The sequence below is a fragment of the Balaenoptera acutorostrata genome, chromosome 1, assembly GCF_949987535.1.
Source record: "Balaenoptera acutorostrata chromosome 1, mBalAcu1.1, whole genome shotgun sequence".
Classification (NCBI taxonomy): domain Eukaryota; kingdom Metazoa; phylum Chordata; class Mammalia; order Artiodactyla; family Balaenopteridae; genus Balaenoptera; species Balaenoptera acutorostrata.
In genome coordinates, this window is record NC_080064.1 from 8,985,330 (window position 1) to 8,996,776 (window position 11,447).

The window sequence follows — 11,447 nt, forward strand, 5'->3', positions numbered from 1 at the left end:
GCCCTGCCAGAGTCTCAAAGAGGTGGTTATTTTGGGTGGCAGCGTGATTGGGAGCTTGAAAAGCAGGAAATTGAGTGGCGATTAAGGCGGTAATAAGTTGACAACATCAAATATCATTACCCCTAGAACATGCAAATGATCCCATCTTTACCTGGGATTTGCCATGCAAATACCAATTAGCAGAGAAAGTATTTGCCTTGGTGGTGGGGGGCTGGTTCTCCTTCCAATGCCTCCCTCACCGCCACAGAGGGCAAACAAACAGGAGGGGCACAGTGGCGAGGTGGAGGAGGGGGCCGTGCTTGAACGTCACCAGCAGAGGAGAGGGGATCCACAGGGTGACCGCCAATCTTGTGAAAGTCTGCCAGAAACTCTGGCCTAGACCAACCCACCACAGCCTCTGGCTCTTTCAGGCCTCAGGGGCTGCTAGAAGCTTCTTGAACCAGCCCCTGGGGCAGCTGGTCTCTGCCCCGCATATGTCCCAGCTGGGAGCAGACCTGTGCAGTCTTGCAGCCTGGGCACCCTCACGCCATCCAAAACTCATTTTCTGTGGCTGGGAGCCACAGAGCTGACGATACCCTGCAGAGGAGGGGTCTGCGATGAGCCTTGCGGGGTGGTATTGAGGCTGTGGCCCCAGAGCGCTGGCACTACTGTGTCTTAGGGATAGACCTCTGAAGGGTCCAGGGCAGATGGCTGGGAGTCATTGGGTAGGAGCCTCTGGCATTTCCTTCTCTTGGCCAGATGTTTACTCCCTGCTCCCAGTGCAGCTGGTACCGCGGAGGTACCATTGCTCATACTGAGATGAACATGGCATAGTGTCTGCCCTCAAAGAACTTCCGGTGCCATTAGGCAGGTAGAAGTAACTGTTGCCAGAGACTGCAGACAATGAGGTGTAAGGAGAGCGGTACCAACAGGAGCATCCTAGGCTGTCTGCAGAGATGGACTTGCCTTTTGCTGTGATGGCATGAGAAGATGGTACTGAGTCTGGGCTAAGCCTTGAAGGAGGAGTAAGAGAAGCGGGGAAGGGAGGGAGGGAGTTCTTGGTGGGAAGAGTGGTAAAGCCAAGATCTGGAGGTTGGAAAATGCATGCTGTGCTCTAGGGTCAGTGAGTCTGCCATCCATCCTATCAAACCACCCAACTGTCCAGCCCTTATCTACCCATTCAACCCAACACAGCAACACCCAACCCAACACCAACTACCTCTCCACACACCACTCAACCCACCAAGCTAACCAACTCATCCAAGCCACCAACCTACCCACCCTCAAATCCATCAACTCACCACCCAACCTCCCTACTCATAGCGCAATCCACTTCACTATCATGAACTCACTTACCCACCCACTACCCAACCCACCAGCCCAGGTGAAGATCATCAACTCTGGAGAAGATGGCCAGACTTCTTTAAAAGAGGGTGATGGTTATATGTGGGCTGTTGTGAGGAGTTGATGTCACCTTGGGCTAAGGTACATCAAAGGCTTGGCCCAGTGTCTGGATTTAACAAGCACTCTGTATATGGCGGCACTTACTATTTAGGTTGATGTGATCTATTCCAAAGCCAATAGGACCCACTAGGCAGGGGAGCAATGGGGTTGAGCTGAGATGGAAAAAGTTTAACCTGCAGGGAGTTATAAGCAGGATCAGAGGGGGCAAACCCTGGAGCTGGGCGCCCAGTAGGCCATTTGTCCACCCCTCCATCCTGCCTCAGAGGAGGATCCATTTGGGAAGCTGGGCCCCCCAGAATTTGTCAGCAGGGAATTTGTTCTTATTCTCAACCCTCGTGTCTGAAGATTCTTCTCATGGTCACAGCCCCAGCAAGCTGGCCCAGGCAGGGTGGCAGGGGACGGGCTGTAGAGCTGGAGATCTTGTTGCCCTCTGGAGTCCCCAACTGGCCCATCCCCTCATCCGCCCTCCATCCCACCAGGCTGTTGCAGAGGGAAAGGAAGGCTTCCCGCAGCCCACATCCATCCAGAAGCTTCCAACGGCTTCCATACAGCCACCTCCAGAAATACTTTTGATCATCTAAATCCAGGTTGTATTAACTCTCCAAATCCCTTAAATTCTCAGGGATTTTCTCTGATGTCTAATGGACGTCCCGTCCCCAGCTCCTTGGAGCATACTGGGGCCACTCAGGGCCCAAGACATGGGTGAACTTGAGAGGAGCTTCTCAGGCAGGAACCCAGCCGCCGCGGCCACCCCTCACCTCCCACTCCTACGCTGGGCCCAGCTGGGCAGTGCGGGGCCTGGGTTGCCCACCCCAGAGCGCCCGGGAGGGTCAGGGCTGACCCAGTGGCTTTTTAGCCCCTGGCCACCGGCTGGCAGAGCTATTACAAGGCACAGTGCAATTTCATGCCCTGTTTCCTCCTTCTTTGGTCTGCAGTTTCTGCTCTATTTGTCCAAAACGAACAGAGATGAAGTGAAATGAATTACAGTCTCTCCCTCCCCTCGCCCCTGCCCCCTCCCCTCTTTTCCTCCTGGGCATTCCCTGGCCCTTCGGCTCCCCACCATCTCCTCTGTCTGTTTTCTCTTTTTTAAAAAAAAAAATTTCTATTTATTTATTTATGGCTGTGTTGGGTCTTCGTTTCTGTGCGATGGCTTTCTCTAGTTGCGGCAAGTGGGGGCCACTCTTCATCACGGTGCGCGGGCCTCTCACCATCGCGGCCTCTTTTGTTGCGGAGCACAGGCTCCAGACGCGCAGGCTCAGTAGTTGTGGCTCACGGGCCCAGCTGCTCCGCGGCATGTGGGATCCTCCCAGACCAAGACTCAAACCCGCGTCCCCTGCATTGGAAGGCAGATTCTCAACCACTGCGCCACCAGGGAAGCCCTGTTTTCTCTTCTGCTCATGATGTCTTAGGCTCTGCCTCTCCACTCTGTGCTCTCTCTCTCCCTGCTCTGTTAACATCTTCGACTCTCTCTTGCTCTTACCCACTCATTCGTGCAAACATTCATTGAGCACCAGCTATATACCAGAGAATGCACCCTGTGCCGTTTGTCTGGCTCCCACCCATTCTTTCCCTTCTGCCATCCTGCCTGGGCACAGAGGTACCTGGTCGATCTCCAGGAGCCCCCAGGAGCCCCACTGACTCTTTTGGAGTCACCTGAGGGGGCAGCTTACACTCTTTCTAGCTCTGAGTGCTTCATCCCTATTTTAGCTCAGGTGGTTATAGCTGGACCTCTGGCCCTAGTGTACCCCTAACTGTCAGGGTCACTGCCAGTACTAACTCCTCCCCTGGGTACTAACTTTGACGCCCAACCACAGCCTCACAAGACCTTGGAGTAGGTGTGTCTTGGGAATGGTCCAGCCCAGCCCCTCTTCTCTGAGAACTGCACCGTCACCTGAGAGCTAATCCTTGTTCTGCCCAGCTACCTGGGGTGGGGGAGGGGTAAACCCGGGGTATGGGTGATGGTCCAGACCGGGCCCCAAGCAGCCCCCTGGCAGAGGTTTGGAGCTGGGCCCCGGGTGATCGTGCTCAGTCTCTGACAGGCAGACACTTGCCCCGGATGTGATGTGACCTCCGTGGCCACGTCTGACCCTCTGCCTGGGGACAAAGGGAGAGCTGGTCTGCAGAGAGCAGAAGCCCCAAGCAGACCTGCAGAGAGGCGCCCAAGAGCTGGTGCTGCCAGCCAGGAGAGCGCAAGACAGGCAGACAGAGAGGAGAAAGAGAGGGAGGAAGACAGAGTGCTGTCGGCAGAGAGAGGCCGGGGGCCAGAGAGAGAAAGAGAGACACACAGAGAGGAAAAAAGACAGGAACAAAGACAGACAGACACAGAGACTGAAAGAAAACTATGAAGGACAGCGAAAGGGACAAAGAGAGACAGGTTGATATATACACAGAGAAAGACACAGGGGCAGCCGCTCGAGTCCTACTGTTCAGTCTCCACCCCCACCCCTCCTGCCCTTGGGTACCAGGAGGCACCTTTCAGACTGTACAGTAAATTCTCCTTTTTGTACAGGTCAGCATGAATAGGTGTCTTGATGTGAACTTGATTCCTTCAGGCTCATACAGGGAACGCCGCCCAGCCCTGCTCCCGGGGCCCCGCTGCTGCTGTCCTCCTGTCTTGCTGCCCCTCCGTGGCCCCTCCTCTTACTCCTCTTCCACCTCCATCCCCACTGCAGCCTCAGCCCTCTCCGCCCCCTCCCCAGAGGTTCTCAGTTTCATGCAACACCTCTATTCTTCTAAATTCATTTCAACAGGTCCTGTCCAGCATTTACTGAGCATCTGTATGGTGCAGAATATGCTGGGCCTGGGGCTTAATTTATCCCTTCCATCATCCCTGTGAAGTTGGCATCATTCCTCTCATTTGCAGAAGAGGAAAACCAGTTCAGAAAGGTTACGCAACTTGCCCGAGCTCATACGCTGGTAAGAGGAGAAGCGGGTTTGCTTGTTTTCTCACTCCAAGTTCCAGAGCTTTTCTCTATTGCACTCCAGTTAAGCCCCCACTATAGATTGCACACCGTGCAAGACACCACAGCGTCCCTTTCTTAGAAGAGCATTGAGTGACCCTCCCCTCCATCTGAGCTACCTCACCATGGCTGCCTCAGTCCTGGGTGGAGTTTGGGGCCACGGAGCCGAGCTAGAGCATTTGTCCAGATGGGCTGAAGTTAAGAAGGACACAGGAACTGTCCAAGGTCACCCAGCAGCTGCCCCATCCAGGGGCCATGGCTCCCGGCTCTCCCTCCAGGCTGGAGATGGGGAGGGTTTGGGGATGATGGTAGTGGTGGCTAGTCAAGAACCAAATTACTCATGAAAATGTCCAGCAAGACCCAAGACTCCCCCGCCCTCTCTCACAGCAGTCTCTGGTGTTAAGGCTTAATTTCTGGAACAAGTGTGCTTTTGGAGTCAGCTAAAACATGAAGGGTTGGGTCTTCCCCACCTATGAGGTCGGTCTGTGGGCAGGACAGGGGAAGGTAGGAGTTACCCCTTACCCAGGCATCTCCCTTCTCCTCGATCAAGAGCCAGCCCCCTTCTGGACTTCTGCCTCCTCTTAGCTCTGCAATTCCAACCCTCTTCATCCCTACACTTTCCAAATTCTAACCCAAGAGCCGCAAACTCAATGCCTACAGTGCTCAGACAGGTGAAGCAAATGGGCGTGGCACAATAGGGCATGGTGGGGACTGTGGTTAACTGGAGATGAATGCCTGTCTCCAGGGGACCACATCACTCAGCCCAGCCCACTGTTACCATGTGGGACTGTGGTCCCACACAGCCATGTTTCTCCACTGTTCAAGAGGAATTATAAAGCTCGGTTCTTCTTCTGTTTTTAAGATTGTTTGATATGGATCATTTTTAAAGTCTTTATTGAATTTGTTACAATATTGTTTCTGTTTTATGCTTTGGTTTTTTGTCCCTGAGGCATGTGGGATCTTAGCTCCCTGACCAGAGATCAAACTTGCATCCCCTGCGTTGGAAGGTGAAGTCTTAACCACTGGACTGCCAAGGAAGTCCCCTTCTTTTTGTTTAAACACAGTGCAGGCCAACTTTTTATTTTTTTTATAAATTTTTTTTTTAAACTTTGGGTTTATTTATTTATTTATTTACTTACTTACTTATGGCTGTGTTGGGTCTTCGTTTCTGTGCTAGGGCTTTCTCTAGTTGCGGCAAGTGGGGACCACTCTTCATCGCGGTGCGTGGGCCTCTCACTATCGCGGCCTCTCTTGTTGCGGAGCACAGGCTCCAGACGCGCAGGCTCAGTAATTCTGGCTCACGGGCTTAGTTGCTCCGTGGCATGTGGGATCCTCCCAGACCAGGGCTCGAACCCGTGTGCCCTGCATTGGCAGGCAGATTCTCAACCACTGAGCCACCAGGGAAGCCCCAGGCCAACTTTTTAAAAGAGGTTTGCAGGCCAGATTTGGCTCAAAGGCTGTCAATTTGTAACTATTATTCTAAATGCCCTGAGTTCTAAATGTTCCAGAACTCTCCAGAATGCCAAACTCACCCCTATGCATGTTGACATCCAGGATGGATGGATCCCATTTGCTGGGCTGAAACTGTTTCCAAACCGCTGCCTTCGACAGCATGGGTAGTAATTATACTCTGACATTAATATTTAAACCACAAACAGAATTAGTGCGCTAATACCATCCCTGAAGGCTTTGGACTTGTTTAAGTTTTATCCTTGTGAGACCTAATTATTGTCAGCAATGAATCCTGTAAGGCTGCAGGATTGGGGCCAGGGAAGAGGAGCTAGGCAGATCCTTGGGACCTGTGGCTTATGGTACTGAGGTATATGGTGGAGGGGGGGTGGCCCATGGACCTGACTGGATGCCCACTGGTCATGTGGGCCATCGGAGAAGCCTAGGAGGGGGCAAATGGCTCCTTGTGTCCTCCTGACTATCCCCATAACTAGGGAGTTTTCTCCTAAACCTTCCCCCGTGAGAACGGGGGCACATATGACCCACACTCTGGGAAGGTCACAACAGTCTCTGACCTTTGACCTCTCGGCCCAACTGCTAGGTGACTGTGGTCAGTCACTTAACCTTGCTAGACTTAGTTTCCCCCTCTGTAAAATGGGATCATTTTTAGGATGGGGCTTGCGGGAAAGAGAATATAAATATAGAGGCTGGCACGCAGGGAGGGCTGGATGGGCGGTCCCTGCTAATCTTATTTTAATGCTAGTGGTCTCTCCCTCGGGGCCCACGTGCTCCGCTGAGGACACTTTACAGGGAGCAGAGCAAATAGATTGGGGCCCTTCCCCTGTTGGTCCTTGTGCCCCATCACAGCACAGGATCCCCCCACCCAGGCCTGACCCCACAGCTGCTCCCCACATTGCCCTGGTGGTCCCTCTTTGCCTCCCTGCTCCCAGCTTGCCCCAGACAATGGTAGGCTGTGAATTTTCTGTTTATCTGTGGGAAAGAAAGGCCCAAGATAAATACCCTTGGTTGAATGTACTCAAGGAACGAATGGGGCTGTAACTCTGCCGAGGCCTCCCCGGGAGGGGGAGGAAGAGGCCCAGGCTGCAGGCTGGGGGTGGCGGAGACTGAGTTACCCCGGGGACTAACTAGAGAAGGGGCTGAGCCTCCCGCGGGCCTGGTTTTCTGGCTCAGGGGCAAGAGTAAGATCTTCCAGGGGCATCCGTTCCAGCAAGGAGGACAGCAGGTGGGAAGTCACCCCCTGCTCCTCTCAAAGCCGTGGAGAAGCTACAGGAGACCCTGGAGAAGCTGAGTCTGGCTCAGCCCCCAGCCGACATCCCCTCCCCGAAAGGCAGCACGTACCTGCCCTCAAAGCGGCGTCCACCGTGGGCCAAGCCACCTCTCTGGAGGGTGATTAGAAGCATCTCTCAGGATTTAAAATGCACAAATCCTTTGATCCACCAGTTCCAGTCCAAGAAATTCACCCTACAGAGAGATTCACCGTGTGTCCAAAGGACAGCACGTCAGAGGGACTGGAAATCACGCCACGCCCACAAATAGGGGGCTGGTCGGATAAAAGGTGGCTCAGCCACATAGCAGCAAAGTGAAGTTCAAGAAGCAGTGAGGCAGTGCCGATGTGCAGGCAGGGAATCATTGCCAAGATCTCCTGCTGACGGACTGAGGGATGGATACACGAGGAGCTGGGAAGAGTGGGCGCCCTAAGAAGTGAGGCAGTGTCACGGAAGGACAAATACTGTATGATCCCACTTATCTGAGGCTCCTAGAGGAATCAAATTCATGGAGACAGAAAGTAGAATGGTGGGGCTTCCCTGGTGGCGCAGTGGTTAAGAATCCACCTGCCAATGCAGGGGACATGGGTTCGAGCCCTGGTCCAGGAAGATCCCACATGCCGCCGAGCAACTAAGCCTGTGCACCACAACTGCTGAGCCCACGTGCCACAACTACTGAGCCTGTGTGCCACAACTACTGAGCCTGCATGCCTAGAGCCTGTGCTCCGCAACAAGAGAAGCCACCGCAATGAGAAGCCCATGCACCGCAACAAAGAGTAGCCCCCGCTCACCACAACTACAGAAAGCCTGCGTGCAGCAACAAAGACCCAGCACAGCCAAAGATAAAATAAATGAAATGAAATGAAATTTTAAAAAAGAAAGTAGAAAGGTGGGTTCCGGGGCCTGGGCGGGGGGACAATGGGGAGTTAGTGTTCAATGGGGACAGGGTTGCAGCTTGGGAAGATGAAAAAGTTCTGGAGACAGTGGTGGTGATGGCTGCCCAGCAATGTGAATGTACTTAATGCCACCAAACTGTACACTTAAAAATGGCTGAAATGGTAAATTTTGTGTTTACAGATAGCTTACCATGAAAAAAAAAAGAAGGAAAAAGGAGGGAAGCAGGACTATGGTTGAGGAGAAGCTTACTTTTCACTGTCTATACTCTTTCATACCACTTGACTTTTTAAAAATCACATACATGTATTGTAAAATTTATTACCAAAAAAATTAGTTATGCCACAGAGATCTCTCTTCTGCCCACACCGGCCATGCTTGGCATACCCTGCCTAGGGCCGTGGAGGTAGAGGTCGGCATTGGAGCAATGGATTTGGAACACGGCTAATGGTCCCAGCTCACGCAACACTTGCTGTGTGAGTTGGGAGAGACCAGGGTCCTCTCTGTGCCTCATGTATGCGAAGAGGAGGATCCAGGCAGCCTGGCTGGCAGAGCATCCCGGAGAGGGCTGGCTGAGCTGGCCTTGCATGTTGAGGCTGGTGGCAGCCCTCGGTGGGCGCTCTGAGAAGGAGGAGCCGGCCTGAGCCACCCGAGGCCGCTGCCCCCGCAGTGCTTCATCCATCTGAGCCCTCCAGCTGAGTGCAAGCCCCGCCTGTGCCCCGCCCCCCCCCCCCCAACTACAACAGAGGAAGTGAGGCCCTCTGCCTTCCAGCTCCGTTTCTAGCCTTCCAGCGGCTCCTCAGGGCTGGGCGAGGCCACCACCAGCGCACACAGACCTGAAACAGAGTGAAATAGAAACGGGTGCTCTTCCTGCAGACCAGGTGCTGCCGGGGTGTGAGTTTGCCCCTCTGTATCAGCGGGGCATCTATGGCTCAGCGAGTGGAGCCGTCCGTCCTGGGTGGCCCAGTTCTGTGGCGATGACACTGAGCAGGGTCTGGGTCCCACCCCCCCATCCCCCAGGCCAGGTGGCTTCCACTCCACCAGGACCAGACGCTGCTGAGCTGTGACTGCGTGGGGAGAGCGAGGAGGCGGATGATGGGGCAGAGTCATGGCACTTACCCCGCGAGAGGCCAAGCGCCTGGGCCTGGGCTGGGGAGTGGGGAGGGCGCCCTGGTGGCAGGAGGATGAAGAGGACTCATCACTTGGAGTGGGGAGGGGGCGAGAGTTGGAGATGCCGGGGTGCGTCTTCCGAGGTGGTGAGGGGCCAGCTCAGGAGCCAGGCGGGCCTGCGTGCGCGTCCCCAGCTCTGCCTCAGAGCCCCCGCTCCTGTCTGGGCCTGTTTCCTCCCTGCAAACTGGCAGTAAACTCACACCCACCACTTGGGGACTTGTGAGAAAGGAGTTGATCGTGCAAAGCACCTAGCCCCGTGCCTGCTCGTCACGGGAGTGAGCGGTGGAGGCTATTATGATTACTGTCATCATTACTGTCCTTACCTGAGACGGTGGGTGGTTTCAGCACCTGGAGGGCTGTTTTTCGAGGTGCATTTGGAGACAAAGGAAGTACAGAGGGAAAGAGCTAGGTAGGGGCTGGAACTGGATAAGGGTGATGGCAGGGCAAGGGTGGGCTGGGAGGAGGATGAGGAATTTGGCTCTGGACTCAAGGGCAGAATCTGAGAAATGGGAGACAGGGACCGCTTACCCTCCTTAGGTGCCCTCCACTGGTCTTCCGGGCTGCACCCCCAGGTCCCCTGCCCTGCTTTTTGCGGGCTCCAATCTGCCCTCCTTCCCAGGATCCATCCATTCACAGGGCACCGGCTCAACATTCCCCAGGAGGGATTTGAATTGGAGCAGGAATTAATTGCGAGAGAGATGGTGCCCGGTGGGCTTGGTTAGGAGCTGGACGGAGCTGGCAGACTGGCTGACGGCAGGGCATGGACCTCATGCTCAGCACTCCCCAGGCACCTGGCTGCCTCTCACTTCTTCTCATCCCACCTCAACTGCAGGAGAGAGAAAACTGAGGTCTCGAGAGACCAAAGGTCTGGTTCAAGGCAGAGAGACAGACCGTGGCCTACGTCCCTGGGCAGAGCAGCTGCCATGTTGGGTAAAGGAAGGAAGCAAGCTCTGGGCAGGCGACCCAAACGCTTAGCCACAAGCTCCTTCCTTGGAGATCTCGGTGGTTGGGGACCGTTTGTTTTGGAGGGTGTTGATTGAATGTCTCACGAAAAAGAGAAGGGTTGAGCTGTGAACGGGTGGCTCTGCTAACATCCCAGACTCTGTTGAATGAATTCATGAATTGAACTGAGTCTCAGAAAATAGCTGAGGAGAGGGTGTGTCATCCTTATCCCCAGATTTGTACGTGATTGACCCTTCCTTCCTGAGCACTTGCTGTGTGCTTGGCCTGTATGGGGGCTCTGGATGAGGACCACCTTCCCTGAACGTGGCGGGGAGTCGCAGGCCCAGACAAGCATTGGGCAGACCTGAGTTCAGATGTCACTTCTCATGGATCTGGTGCCCTGATTGGCACCATTTGACAGAGAGGGAAACTTGAGTCTCTGAGAAGCTGATGGCTTGTCTGAGGGCCCACGGTCAGTGGGAAGTTGAGACTTGAACCCTGGTTAATCTGACTCCAGAGCTTGTTCCATTCGCCAGGGCACTGCCTGGTCAGCGTGGTCTAAAGGAAGCTGATGACATCTTTGGTAGAGCACAGAAGGAAGGTGGGGGTCCCTGTGTCCCATTTCTCACATCCTGTTCTTGAGTCCAGAACCAAATTCATTGTCCTATCCCCAGCCTGCCCCTCTGCCACCATCACCCCTGCCCTGTCCCAGCCCCTGGCTAGCCTCTAGCCCCTTCTGTGCTTCCTCTGACGTGGAACAAGTTTCATACGGGAGACAGCCAGGCATCCCGGGCTCCAGTCCAGGCTGCAACCCTGACCTTGAGTAAGGCGCTTCCTTTTCTGGTCTCAGTTTCCGCATCTGTGAAGTGGGGTCTGCCTTTGACTCAACTGGGTGGTTCAAACTCAACACTGTGGGAAGGAAACTGACCCAAAGATGCCTCCACCCATCTTAAAGGGCCCAGAGACTCAAAGCAGAGGCTGTAAGGAGTGGGAGGGGAGGGGAAGCAGCTCTTCCTCCCCCCACCCCCAAACTCTGTGGCCTTACAGGTAGCTCTTACCCCGCAACCAGGGAGGGGATCTGGCACACGGACCAACCATCCCCAGACAGCCAATCATTCTGGCTGAGCCTGAGGATGCATTCCACTGTCATTGTTAACACTTGAGTTACCCCCTAATCCTCTGGGCTCGGGAGGCTGTTCAGATGAGCCTGCCTTCCTGAGCAGTCAGGGGAAGAATTGGAAAAGAAGCAGGCTCGGGAGGTCAACGCAGGCTGACACTGGGCCCTGGGAGGGAGCTCTGCAGG